Below are 14,743 nucleotides of genomic sequence, written 5' to 3'. Positions count from 1 at the left end.
TTTATTGCCCATCTCTTATTTAACGTTAATAACAGTAAAACCTTAAAAGATTCTGTGAAGCCAATGAAAGGGTGTTGTCTTTGAAGGTATTCTTCATCTTTCCTGAAATGATTAATAAATGCATTTGCCAGCCTGTGTCTGAACAGACTTGCCAGAGTTCCCCAGCAGGTAACGACAAGGTCCCACAAAACAAGATGAAGATAGTTGCCTTATATTTTTTCAGATTTCCTTATTTTCCAGATTTGCTTCCCTCATTGAGGTCTTGCTGGGGTTTTTTTCCCCACTTTATCTGAATAACATTAGGTTATAAATGTCATTCCATAATATACCATCTTTTTTACAAAGGGAAGCCCGTCTTTACCAAAATAATCAAATATTCTTTATGATCCTTTTAAAAGAAAACAGCAAATTTCATTTATAAGGTTGAAGTATAGTTCAAAGCTTGGTGAACAGACATCGATTTTATCAATCTTTGGAGAGTTCATTTAAATCTACACTATTCCATCATGTAAGACAAAATGGTTGCTAAATGAAATTAAAAGGCAAATTCACCAAGAATAAAAAGGAAATTGCTCTTTATATAACACATCATTAACCTGTGGAAATAACTGCTTCAGGGTATGATTGACGTGAAGAGCTTAGTAAAAAAAATTTAAATGATGTAAAACTTCTAGAGATCAGTTTTACAGTGGTTTTAGTGACTGGTAACTCTATCAGTTCTTACATTTCTGTACATACACTCACACCACAGTTGAAGTCAGGAGGACAGTTTACATGCCCTCAACGTACTAACAATTAGTTTGTGACATATAAACACAGCACTATCTGGTACACAATTAACTTTTTCTGCTGCTCCCATACCTTCCTCTCAGCTTAACTGTATTCACGTTATTAATAACCGTAGTTCAAAGTGAAAATGGGATTAGGTGAACTGTCTGTCCATTTCCATGTGCCACTCTTCATTCCCCCTCTCTTGTTTCGGGGGGATCAGGATGTAACGCAGTATAAATGGTTATTTGGAAATATCTAAAGGACCTTAAGAGAAACACAAAATCACTTAAACATTCCAATAAAAAGGGACAGATACGTGGAAGAAAATTTGTGTGTGTATGTGTATAACATAAAATAAAATATAAATAAGCCAGAGTAGGGGATAAGGAAATAAGGAAGAAATCACGTCAGTACATCAAAGACTTCTTTTGGTATATCTTCAGAGAAAGTGAAATTGACTTAAAATACCTACAAAATTTTAAAAGACATTCATGAATATTTATCATCATGGTAATAGAAATATAGTTCTTTCTAACCACGGAGGCAGAATTTGTGACATGAAAGTTTTCTTGGTGTTAATTTGAGCCTTTAATTAATAATAACCTTTTAGAAAGGGGTTGTTTAACTACAAAAAAAGGTTAAACAGAAACGATGGGAAAACAAGGATTAGTTGCAGATTTTAGTGAAACTGCATATTGGTAAGCTGTGGTTCTAGAATGTTGAGTCAGCACTTCTGTGATTACAGGTGGGAAGAGCAATAAAATCTTGCTGAGTTTAGTTATAGAAATCATACAGTTTCATAAATACTATAATGTTGTTCTCAGCAGGTAAATGTTATATTTTAATGACATTTGTATTCCAACACATACAAATTCTCGAGCTCAAGGTCAACAGAGCCTCCTTGAGTATGAGCTGTTGGAGTTCAGGTCCAAGGCTAGAGATGAAAGGTTAAGGCTCTGAAGGGATGAGGGGGCAGGGAGAGAAACTGAGATCACAGTAACTTATTAGTTAGGAAAATAATATTTTTCTGGTAGACCATTTGGAGATGTGTGTGGGTTTGAGCTAGTTAGAACTTAAATAGGTGATGCAGCTTTCTTAGGAGCTAACAGGACCTTGTGTGAACTTGGTCATAATGAAGATAGCAAGCCTGCAGTGATGGTGAAAACCTTTAGTTTCCAGGCTTAACTGTGTCAAAATACAAGTCTACATGATTCTTAACTAGTCCCAGGTGAGTATACCCCTTCTTAAACCCAGAAGTAGAAGGACAGGTGACACATTTGTACATCTAAACCCCTTCCTGAATGTATTAACTTAAAAAAAAAGTTTGATTAACTTTATTGAGATTGTTAATAAAACAGCTTTGTTTCATTGAAAATCTATTCATACACTGGAATTCTTCCAAGTGCTTTCCCTTAGAGCCAAGCATGGATATTTTTGTCTATATAAACAGCAGATTATTGCTTCTCTTTTAAAACATCTTTCATATATGGATCTTAATTGTTTACAAAGCACTCTCCCTTGCACCCAATTTTATTTAATCCTCACTGTAAACTTTGAGGTCCTTGTGAGATAGAAAATATTTCCATTGTACAGATAGTGAAACTAAGACTCAGAAGTTGATTCATCACCTGAGGTCACACTGGTAACTGTTGAAATCAGAAAATAAATTTATGTCTTCTCTCTCCAAATCATTCCTCTCCTGAATGCTGCATGATGCTCAGTAGTCATCTTTCATGACAGTTCATCACTGGTAATCCTTTAATGGGTTGTATTTCTTTACTCACAAAACATCACAAAAGAAAGTGCTTTAAGAACAGCTACTCATTTACTCTGGTCCTCCCAAGGCCAACAGTTTGGGAGATAATAGCAGACCTGACTGATTGTCTACCCAGCAGTTACCCACACTGCCTTTCCTTGCTGAGGGAGCCCTGATTTTGTCTGGGGGGCACTCTCCTATACAATTCATAGGTAAAGCCTGAATAGATCAGGCCATCTCCTTCCGGTGACTGATTTAGGAAAGGGCATGTGATGCAATTCCGGCCAATGAAATTCAAGGGAAAGCCTACCAGGAGCCTTTTCTGCAAAGTTTCCTTGATTTTAAAAAGAGAAGCATATATACCTGTGGCAGATTCATTTTGATATTTGGCAAAACTAATACAATTATGTAAAGCTTAAAAATAAAATAAAATTTAAAAAAAAAAGAGAAGCATGGCAAGAAATACTCCCCTTCTTTTAATCAACAGCTTGTCACATGACCATGAGAGAAGTCAGTCTAAGAAAAAAGCCAACTTACTGAGGGTAACAGAGAGGTGCAAGGAAGCTGTGTCCTTAAAAATGAGTTGACACCAATCCTCAGCCATTCTCTCAGGACTTCTTGTTATACAAGAAAATAAAATGCACTTATTCTTCAGGAGAGTTAACTTGGAATTTTTCCATTACTTGCCGTCAAACATCTCCTACCAAAATTTATATGGGTGAACAGGTTATATACATTCATATACATATCTCAATTCAGGGGTGTTTAAAGTTTTGCTATAACCAGTTGAATGTGTCTTAAATTGTTTAACTGGAATAGGATACTATATTTGTGGGGTGCTCCAGCTTCCTTAAAAATATGTTTTATTTTCCTCAAATGAGAATCCTCTTCTAGCTCGATCTGAAAGCACCTCAAAGACCTAAAATAAAATCATCTCAGTTTCTTAATCATAACATGTAATTAAAATTTGGAGATCAGAACAACAAAATGGTTGGAAATTTATTAGTTAAAAGCTTCGGATAATAAAACTTGTCTTGGAAAACCATTATGATTCTAAATTTTACAATGGAGAAAATTCTTATACTGACAGACCACACTGTTTCTCTGTCTCTTTTTAACATCACAGAGATGTTCGTGGTAACTCGTAGAGTCCCTAAAAATGACACCTAAGATGATCCAATGTCAAAAACACAACCAGGATTTACAGTCATGCCAAGAAAAATGCTCTACTAGGTCTTCCTTGGGCTTCCTCGTGACTCAGATGGTAAAGAATTTACCTGCAATGCGGGGAAGGGAATGGCAATCCACTCCAATATTCTTGCCTGGAAAATCCCATGGACAGAGGAACCTGGTGGGTTATAGTCCATGGGGTTGCAAAGAGTCAGACATGACTGAGCAACACACACACACACACACACACACACACACACACACACATCTTCCTTTTGAGATGTTAAGAAGATATAAAAGAATACAATGTACATATTTTTTAGTGACAGAAACAAACAGGTAACAATAACAAAGAGGTAAAATAAAAGTGTGGAGAAGGCAATGGCACCCCACTCCAGTACTCTTGCCTGGAAAATCCCATGGAAGGCGGAGCCTGGTAGGCTGCAGTCCATGGGGTCGCTAAGAGTCGGACACGACTAAGTGACTTCACTTTCACTTTTCCCTTTCACGCATTGGAGAAGGAAATGGCGGCCCACTCCAATGTTCTTGCCTAGAGAATCCCAGGGACAGAGGAGCCTGGTGGGCTTCTGTCTATGGGGTTGCATAGAGTCGGACACGACTGAAGCGACTTAGCAACAGCAGCAGCAAAATAAAAGTGTAATGGTTGCATATCTAAGATCCAAAGATCCTCATGTAAGCTGAATTACTCTCAGTGAATAACACCTTGAATCAAAAACACTTGAGCAATTCATTTTGCTATCAGCAAATTTCAGGAAATTCAATTAGTTTGACTTAAATGTCACCTTCCCTAATTCCTGGGTACTTTAGATCAACATTGCTCAGAGCCTCAGTTCAGTTGCTCAGTCGTGTCCGACTCTTTGCCACCCCATGAATTGCAGCAGCCAGGCCTCCCTGTCCATCACCAACTCCTGGAGTTCACCCAAACTCATGTCCATCGGGTCGGTGATGCCATCCAGCCATCTCATGCTCAGAGCCTAGTAGATGTTAATTGATGTGTACCCCTCACACACAAGAAGGGAGGGTCTTGGTTTGTGTTCCCCCAGAAATAGAACCAGAGTCAAGGATTTAAGGACAAGTAGTTACTTAGAAAGTGATCCCAGGAACTGCCAATAGGGGGTAGGAAATGAGTCAGAGAAGGGAAGGGAGCGAATATGAGGTGCTTTATCAAGTCAGTTGCCACTTTCAGCAACTGGAACTCAATCTTTCTGGGGAACCCTGGGAGAATTGTGGACCACAGCTTGGTTTCCTAAGAGGAGTAACTCAGGAACATGTCTGCCAAGCCCCCATTCATCTTTGAACACTGCTTTGGGAGGCATTAATTTTCTTGTTCTTTCAGCTTGCCTATTAACAGATTGAGTGGACTCCCATAGACTTCCTCCTCAAAAAATATAAGATTTCAGGCAATGAGTTATAGGCCCTACTTGTACTTTTATTCCAAAATCTGTCATAAGTCATTGGCTAGCCAATAAATTGTCTTCTCTGAGTCAGGCACCCATTCTTGCTCTGGGTGTGTTTGGAGACTGGAGAAGATTCACATGGCTCTCATGAAAGAAGAGCTGGGCCTATCCCTTGATAATTTTGTTTGGGAAACATGGAGTAATGTAGGCAGTTAGCAGAAGGAGTAGAAATTTAAAGAATATAGAGAAAGAAGCCATAAATTAGCATAGAGTTTATGAGAGAGAAGTAGAGTAGGGCTGTGAAGGATCTTGGCAAGCTGAAGTTATGATTAAGCCAAAACTATGAGAAAGCAAAGCCTATGAATTTTTTTAAAGGATAAAATATATAAAAAGAGTAGGCATTTTGGAGCTTGCTGTAGTCAGAGACAAAAAGCAATAGATACCCAGATATTCAGATCACATCACAGATGCAACAACAGAGTAAGGATCCAAGACTCCTGGTCCTTGGGTTGTAAGGACCACCTTGGATCCAGAAATGCCCAAGAATTCTGGACTTTGTGAGGTCTGGTCCTTTTATTAGCTGTATTCATGGAATTCTATGAAGATTTGTGTTAAATCTTACATAAAATACTTCTTTCTTGAACTTGTTTGTATGGATTCCTGTCTACAGACCTGGGTACCAATCCCAGCACCCCCACTTTCCCTGTGTATGGAAGAGCAAGTGACAAATCCTGTGAACCCCAGTTTCCACATTTGTAAAATTAAAATAATAATAATACCTAGCCTGTAGTATTATTTTTATGATTAAATGAAATACTTGAAGCACAATAAATTACAAACATTTATTCTCCTTCCCCTTAGAAAAGGGAAGGAAGATACTGGGAGGTCTGCATTGCCTATGCCTCTCTAAATGAGTTTTATTCATTAGTAAGCTAATTCTCATCAGGTTGGGATAGAATTTAGAAACTTTATTAATTACATTTCCTCAAGTAACAAACATGAGTGCATAAAGCTGCCTAGACTGATAGAATCCTCAGATGCCAGAGTCTGAGGAACTTCAGATATCATTCTTTAGTCCTTATTGTTCAGGTAAAGAACCTGGGGTGGAGAGACATGCCTGTATCATACAGCCAGTTACTGACAGAGCCAGCAGGATAATATGGGTTTCCAGACTTCCCATCCTGTGCTTATTGGTATTTTTAACTTCAATCCACTTTTCCATTTCTGTTGTTTTCCTTTCTGGTTTTCCCCATGGTAAGTCTAAAATCACTTTCCCCTGTAGACTTACAGGTGTAACTCTGGGACTTGAGCACTCAGCTTATTCCTTAGCCCGTCTTCGCAAGGCCCCTTCAAGTTTGGGTTAAGGGTCCCTCTGTAACTTTCCTCTATTATCACACTCTTCACACCCTGTTGTGATCACTGCAACTTCTCTTGATTTTTCATTCCCTGAAGTTCAGTTCAGTTCAGTTCAGTCGCTCAGTCATGTCTGACTCTTTGCAACCCCATGGACTGCAGCACGCCAGGCCTCCCTGTCCATCGCCAACTCCCGGAGCATACTCAAACTCATGTCCATCAAGTCCATGATGCCATCCATTTCATTCTCTGATGTCCCCTTCTCCTCTTGCCTTCAATATTTCCCAGCATCAGAGTCTTTTCCAATGAGTCAGCTCTTTGCATCAGGTGGCCAAAGTATTGGAGTTTCAGCTTCAATATCAGTCCTTCCAAAGAATATTCAGGACTGATTTCCTTTAGGATGGACTGGTTGGATCTCCTTGCAGTCCAAGGGACTCTCAAGTGTCTTCTCCAACACCACAATTCAAAAGCATCAATTATTCAGCGCTCAGCTTTCTTTATAGTCCAACTCTCACATCCATACATGACTCCTGGAAAAACCATAGCCTTGACTAGACGAACCTTTGTTGACAAAGTAATGTCTCTGCTTTTTAATATGCTGTCTAGGTTGGTCATAACTTTCCTTCCAAGGAGTAAGCGTCTTTTAATTTCATGGCTGCAGTCACCATCTGCAGTGATTTTGGAGCCCCCCAAAATAAAGCCAGCCACTATTCCCACTGTTTCCCCATCTATTTGCCATGAAGTGATGGGGCCGGATGCCATGATCTTACTTTTCTGAATGTTGAGCTTCAAGCCAACTTTTCCACTCTCCTCTTTCACTTTCATCAAGAGGCTCTTTAGTTCTTCTTCACTTTCTGCCATAAGGGTGGTGTCATCTGCATATCTGAGGTTATTGATATTTCTCCCGGCAATCTTGATTCCAGCTTATGTTTCCTCCAGCCCAGCATTTCTCATGATGTACTCTGCATATAAGTTAAATAAGCAGGGTGACAATATGCAGCCTTGACGTACTCCTTTTCCTATTTGGAACCAGTCTGTTGTTCCATGTCCAGTTCTAACTGTTGCTTCCTGACCTGCATACAGGTTTCTCAAGAGGCGGGTCAGGTGGTCTGGTATTCCCATCTCTTTCAGAATTTTCCACAGTTTATTGTGATCCATCCCAAAGAAAGGCAATGCCAAAGAATGTTCAAACTACTGCACAATTGCACTCATCTCCCACACTAGTAAAGTAATGCTCAAAATTCTCCAAGCCAGACTTCAGCAATACCTGAACCATGAACTTCCAGATGTTCAAGCTGGTTTCAGAAAAGGCAGAGGAACCAGAGATCAAATTGCCAACATTCACTGGATCATCAAAAAAACAAGACAGTTCCAGAAAAATATCTATTTCTGCTTTATTGACTATGCCAAAGCCTTTGACTGTGTGGATCACAATAAACTGTGGAAAATTCTGAAAGAGATGGGAATACCAGACCACCTGACCTGCCTCTTGAGAAACCTGTATGCAGGTCAGGAAGCAACAGTTAGAACTGGACATGGAACAACAGACTGGTTCCAAATAGGAAAAGGAGTACGTCAAGGCTGCATATTGTCACCCTGCTTATTTAACTTATATGCAGAGTACATCATGAGAAATGCTGGGCTGGAGGAAACATAAGCTGGAATCAAGATTGCCGGGAGAAATATCAATAACCTCAGATATGCAGATGACACCACCCTTATGGCAGAAAGTGAAGAAGAACTAAAGAGCCTCTTGATGAAAGTGAAAGAGGAGAGTGGAAAAGTTGGCTTGAAGCTCAACATTCAGAAAAGTAAGATCATGGCATCCGGCCCCATCACTTCATGGCAAATAGATGGGGAAACAGTGGGAATAGTGGCTGGCTTTATTTTGGGGGGCTCCAAAATCACTGCAGATGGTGACTGCAGCCATGAAATTAAAAGACGCTTACTCCTTGGAAGGAAAGTTATGACCAACCTAGACAGCATATTAAAAAGCAGAGACATTACTTTGTCAACAAAGGTTCGTCTAGTCAAGGCTATGGTTTTTCCAGGAGTCATGTATGGATGTGAGAGTTGGACTATAAAGAAAGCTGAGCGCTGAATAATTGATGCTTTTGAATTGTGGTGTTGGAGAAGACACTTGAGAGTCCCTTGGACTGCAAGGAGATCCAACCAGTCCATCCTAAAGGAAATCAGTCCTGAATATTCTTTGGAAGGACTGATATTGAAGCTGAAACTCCAATACTTTGGCCACCTGATGCAAAGAGCTGACTCATTGGAAAAGACTCTGATGCTGGGAAATATTGAAGGCAAGAGGAGAAGGGGACATCAGAGAATGAAATGGTTGGATGGCATCATGGACTTGATGGACATGAGTTTGAGTATGCTCCGGGAGTTGGCGATGGACAGGGAGGCCTGGCGTGCTGCGGTCCATGGGGGTCACAAACAGCTGGACTCGACTAAGCGACTGACCTGAACTGACACAGTCAAAGGCTTTGGACCTAAAGGCAGGTCCTAAATCTGGTTTATCCAGCACAGTTTGGTTGGATGAATTTTTAAATGCATGTTCATGGACACTGACAAAGAAACTTGTTGGAATAGCTTAGAAAAACCTCAAGTGTTGAGGTGGATGAGATGACCCTCGGATGTCAGTCATTTCTTTACTGAACATATGTAAATTTGAGGTTGTAACACTGATAATCTCTGGAGAACAATGGTCTAGTTTAGCCAGAGTTCCTAAAGTGCGGACAACATGAAAAACCCCAGGGCTGTTCAGCTGGGTGGCATGGTCAGTAATTTCCCGGTTCTCTTGTCAGCTTCCAGATGTTCAAGCTGGATTTAGAAAAGGCAAAGGAACCAGAGATCAAATTGTCAACAGCTGTTGGATCATAGAAAAAGCAAAAGAGTTCTAGAAAAACATCTACCTCTGCTTTATTGACTACACCAAAGCCTTTGATTGTGAGGATCACAACAAACTGGAAAATTGGAAAAGACCCTGATGCTGGGAAAGATTGAAGGCAGGAGGAGAAGGGGATGACAGAGGATAAGATGGATGGATGGCATCATGACTCAATGGACATGAGTTTGAGCAAGCTCCCGGAGTTGGTGACAGACATGGAGCCCTGGCGTGCTGCAGTCCATGGGGTCACAAAGAGTCGGACATGAATGAGCGACTGAACTGGTCAGTTTCCCCACCTGTAAAGGTGTGCAGGTTGGAGAGGGAGTTATCTTACATTATTTTTAAGGTCATTTTATAATGACCTGGGCTTCCCAGGTGGCACTAGTGGTAAAGAATCTGCCTACCAGTGCAGGAGATGCAGGAGACATGAGTTCAATCTTTGGGTTGGGAAGATCCCCTGGAGAAGAAAATGGCAACCCAGTCCAGTATTCTTGCCTGGAAAATTCCATGGACAGAGGAGCCTGGCTACAGTCCATGGAATTGCAAAAGAGTCGGACATGACTGAGCACACTGCACATAGTTCTAAAACAGTAAGAATCTATATTGTAAGTATATTTAATTACATACAACCCTGCTAAAAGCTATGAAACTTCATTACTGCTCTCAGATCAAATCTCAAAGAAGTGATCTAGATTCACACGTAATTCACTTCATAACAGATTCTACTACTAGTGAGTCATAAAAACAGAAACCTTTTAAAATCTTGGGAAAAAATTCACATCATCTACCCCTCTCTTTGAAGTAACTATTTAAAATTTAAAACATAAACACACAAAGCCTTTACATCAATTCATTCATTCTTTTTCTTTATTTTTGGCCACACTACATGGCATGGGGGATCTTATTTCCCTGATCAGGGATTGAACCCATACCCCCTGCAGTGAAAGTGTGGAGTCCTAACTACAGGACAGCCAGGGAATTCCCTATCAATTCATTCATTCTATTGAAGGTTACTCTGAACAGTGCAGCATTTGAGGCCCCAAAGAAAGCCAATGAAGAGTTTATGTATGACCAATATTACCACATTAAGAAAAAAATGATTTTCTAGGAAGAACCCTGACCTCATTTGTCTATCTATCTAACATGAATGTTTGGGAATACTTACAAGTTTGGAAAGAGATGGCTTACAATACCAAACCAACATTTTGTTTTCAAGTGTTTGAAAGAAAAAATCATATGTAAAAGCACAGCAATCTGTAGCAAGATATTCTCTGCTCCACAGAGAAATGGAGAATTCTCTTTCCAAGATGGCTTAAAAATAATCCCACTAACAATAGACTTATAAGTAAAAACACCTTGGAAGATACCCTCTCACCAGAGGACTCTATGATAATTATAAGTGTATATACTCAAGAATGAAAAATGCTTTTAAATTTCCTTTTATTATTTTCAAGAATGCTCCTAAGTTGGGTAGGGAATAAGAAATGAAAGGTGGAAATTCTTTAAACACATATAGTGAAATCCTCGACCATCAAGCAGCTTGAGAAAGAGGAGTTTTTCTAGAAGTGATTAAACTAGGAGGCAGTTAATGAGTGAAGAAATGTCTTTAGAATTGAGCAAAAAGAATTGTGTAATAAGACCCCCATTTCTCTAGAGCAGAGCTGGGGAATTGATAAACTAAAACTCAGGAAAGATCCGCTTCACATAGATATGGTATTGATGGTCCATTGGTAGTTATTTGAAAGCAATCACTGTCCTCTGTAATAGTATTAAAAGGTGATCTATCCCTGATGACTAAGATCTAGTGGAAGCTAAACTAGAGAAACGTGGTAAGCATGAGACAAACAGAGGCACAGACAATTCCAGCATGTCTTATAGTGTGGTATACTGTTAGTTGATCAGTCATGTCTGACTCTTTTATGACCCCATGGGCTATCTATCCATGGAATTCCCCAGGCAAGAATACTGGAGTGAGTAGCCATTCCCTTCTCCAGGAGATCTTCCTAACCCAGAGATTAAACCCACATCTCCTGTGTCTCCTGCATTGCAGGCGGATTCTTTACCCATTGAGCCATCCAGAAAATCCTCCATCACATCGTAATTTTACTAAATTAGTATTTTGAACATCCTATGAAATTTTTGCTATTGTCACATATATATAAGATTCATCATGTTTGGGGTGTGGGTGTGTGTGTAAGAGGAGCAGAGAGAAACAAAGAGACAAAGAAAGTGACCAAAATGTAATGATGAAAAAGTAAAATGCTTACTTGAAAACTTACACCTCAACTATTATATACTTAAAAGAATTTAAAAGAATGCATAATCTTGAGCAAAGGAAGCTGAACACAAGTTATACCCTAAAATTTCATTTATATAAAGTACAATACTAGGACAAACTAATCTAGGATGTTAAAAGAGTTAGGGTCGTGGTTACTCCTTAGAAGAGGGGTAATGACTGGAAGGCAGACAGCACAACGAGATTTCTAGGGTGCTGTTTATAGTCTTCTTCATAATGTTCTGATTACATGAGTGTGTTCCGTTTGTAAAAATGCATTAAGCTGTACACTTATGATCTGTGCACTTGTCCATCTGTTGGCTCAGAAGCAGTTGCCAAGAGGGAGAGAGGGTACAAAATGTTTATTAGAGAGTAACACTGGTAAGGGACGGGGAGATGGAGGACTGGCAGGAGGAGCTGTCAGACAATCAGCAGAGCTGGTAAAGAGTCTACCAGTTCATCGGGAGCTGCAGAGCAAATGTTGCTCATTGGAGGAATTCCATGATAGGTAGACATGACTGTCTTTGTGAAAAGTCTTATTTTGGCTGGGGCTTCCCTGGTGGTCCAGTGGTTAACAATCCACCTGCCAGTGCAGGGGATATGGGTTCAGTTCCTAGTCTGGGAAGATCTCATGTGCCATGGAGCAACCAAGCCCATGCACCAACTCCTGAAGCCTGCACTCTAGCATCCATGACCTGCAACGACTGAGCCCACACATCCTAGAGCTGGTGCTCTGCAACAAGAGATGCCACAGCGAGAAGGCCGCATATTTCAGCTAGAGTATAGTCCCTGCTCACTACAACTAGAGAAAGCCCATATGCGCAGCGATGAAGATCCAGTGGAGCCAAAAATTGATTAATTTTACAGAGTCATTGACTGGGGTCACCTTGAGAAGAGCATGACCTCAGCTCAAAAGCAGACCTGAATGAATGAACAATGAGAAGCTGCCAGCTGACCACACTCCTTACAGCTGGGCAATGAGTTCTTTCTTAAAGACAGCTTCAGCAGTACATGGATCCAAACAGTGCAAGGGGTGAACCGTGGATACACAGTAACTGTTAATAATACAATATGTAAATATATTGCAATTAAAAGTTTTTCAATAAAAAGGCAGGCACTTCTAAGTGTCCTTGTCATCTAGTCATACACAGAACCCCAGTGTCATACAAGCCAAATCAAAGTGTTCCACTAATGAAAAAGGAAAAGATTATGGTTTTTCTGTGTTCACAAAGAAAAAACCCAGATAATGCATGTTTTTCTTACTTTTGAGTTTTAATCTTGAATTCTTCTTAAATCACTGACACATATTACTACATGTCTTTACAAGAATCCAAATAAAGTGATATGTGGTTTAGCACAAATTACATTTTTTGCTACATTGATATTTTATGAGATTTCATAAGGAGCACTGTGACCTCCAGATGTCCCTTCACAGGCACAAATTTAAGGACCAACTAAGCTATTAAAAAAAAAAAAAAAAAACAGATGCTAGAACTGTAAGGAACCTACAAAGCATCAGTGCCCTAATCACTAGCTATTGGGGAACAAATGGTCCCACCTCAAAGGTCACAAGCAATTCAGGTGCTATGCATGTCTTCCCACGTGTACAAACACTGTACTGTGGTCCCTCATCTTTTAGAAGTTAGAGAATATGTTCTCTGTTTACTCCTTTAAGCTCAACTTGGATTGGATCTGTATGTCTAGTCTCTGTTTCTGCCCACACGTGCTGTGATTCATCAGTCTGCCTGTATGGGTACTGCAGACCCTCCAGGCCTAGATCTCAATCATGCTTCCTGTATTCCAACTCCACACACACACATCTTTCAAATTATTCTTTCTGAACCTTCACACTCAAACCTCTTACCCCCACATCATGCTCTCTGCCTGATCCAACCGAGCCTGGTTCCCAGACCAGAGGACTCTAGACTTGCCCTGTCTTGTAGCCATCATGCTGCCAAAATACATTAGGTATAAGAGCATTTTTAGAGGTTTAGAAAAGAAGCCAAGTGCGTGTAGCAGGGCATATATATCTAAGTTCTCCTAATAATAGGACGAAGCATCAATCATCTGAGAATGAAACCATTAGAAATGCTTTAGAATACAATGCAAAGTAATCAGCAGTCATTTACCTGCAAGTTCCTGGTATCAGAAGCCAATAACATTTCAGTACTTAAAAAAAAAATCCAATAAATATCTTTGTAAATGACTACTGACCAGACACATTTATTGGTTTGGCTGCACAGAATCCATCTCCTTTGTTTGTACAGAGCATCCCTGCTTCCTTTTGGCACCTTACCTTCCTGTCACAGCAAGCAGCTTCAATAGGACTGTAAATTGTGGCACACTGCACTCTCAAGCCAAGGGAAGAATATGTGGTCCAAGCTGGATCCATCAGGCTGTTGGGATTTTCCATCTTTATAGGGGTGCAAGGACAGGAGACTAAATGGTTGGAAGTCATCTGTAAAAGCCACGTTTCTTGACAAAACGGCCAAATAATTACAACTTCTTTGCCATTAGGAACTACTGTTCTCTCCTGATCTGACTTTCCAAGAACAGAACAATTTTCAGTAAAAACATTTTAATGAACTCCCGCCATGGGACAGGATACAAAGCTTATTCATTCATTCAACAAATATTTATTACATTTACTGAGACTTTTCTTTGGCCATGATACAGTAATAAGCAAAAAAAAAAGTGTAAAATATAGTTTTCAAGACATTGGCCATAAAATACCAAAGAATAGCAATCCCTGAAAGATGGGAAACATACAAAATGAGTCCTAAAATTACCTCAGTCTACTACTGCCTACAGACTTCCCTCTGCATTGGCAGGGAAAACCCAGGAAAAAAAAAAAACCAAATCTCCCTTCATTGGGGAAAATTGGGAATACAGGTGGGGCGGGATGGTGGGGGCGGGGTCAGTGCTTCCCAGGTGGCACTGATGATAAAGAACCAGCCTGCCAATGCAGGAGACTTAGGAGATGTAGATTCAATTCCTGGGTGAGGAAGATCCCCTGGAGGAAGGTATGGCAACCCACTCCAGTATTCTTGCCTGGAAAATCCCATGGACAGAGGAGCCTAGTGGGCTACAACCCATAGCAT

The 14,743-nt window shown here is 40.1% G+C and overlaps 1 long non-coding RNA gene across 1 annotated transcript in view; it reads right to left on the bottom strand.

The window, feature by feature from the left end:
• LOC147374133 (uncharacterized) overlaps positions 1–14,491 on the bottom strand; it is a 56,600-nt gene extending 42,109 nt beyond the window's left edge. Inside the window, exon 1 of the long non-coding RNA XR_015162473.1 lies at positions 13,939–14,491. This is a non-coding gene — a long non-coding RNA (uncharacterized LOC147374133). The remainder of the gene's footprint in view (positions 1–13,938) is intronic.
• Between the last annotated feature and the right edge of the window lie 252 nt (positions 14,492–14,743).

Source organism: Bos grunniens, chromosome 4, assembly GCF_055505025.1.
Source record: "Bos grunniens cultivar Pamir isolate PY7600 chromosome 4, Bosgru_T2T1.0, whole genome shotgun sequence".
Taxonomy (NCBI): Eukaryota; Metazoa; Chordata; class Mammalia; order Artiodactyla; family Bovidae; genus Bos; species Bos grunniens.
The sequence above is the reverse complement of the archived record's forward strand: the minus strand, read 5'-3'. Positions and strand labels throughout refer to the sequence as shown.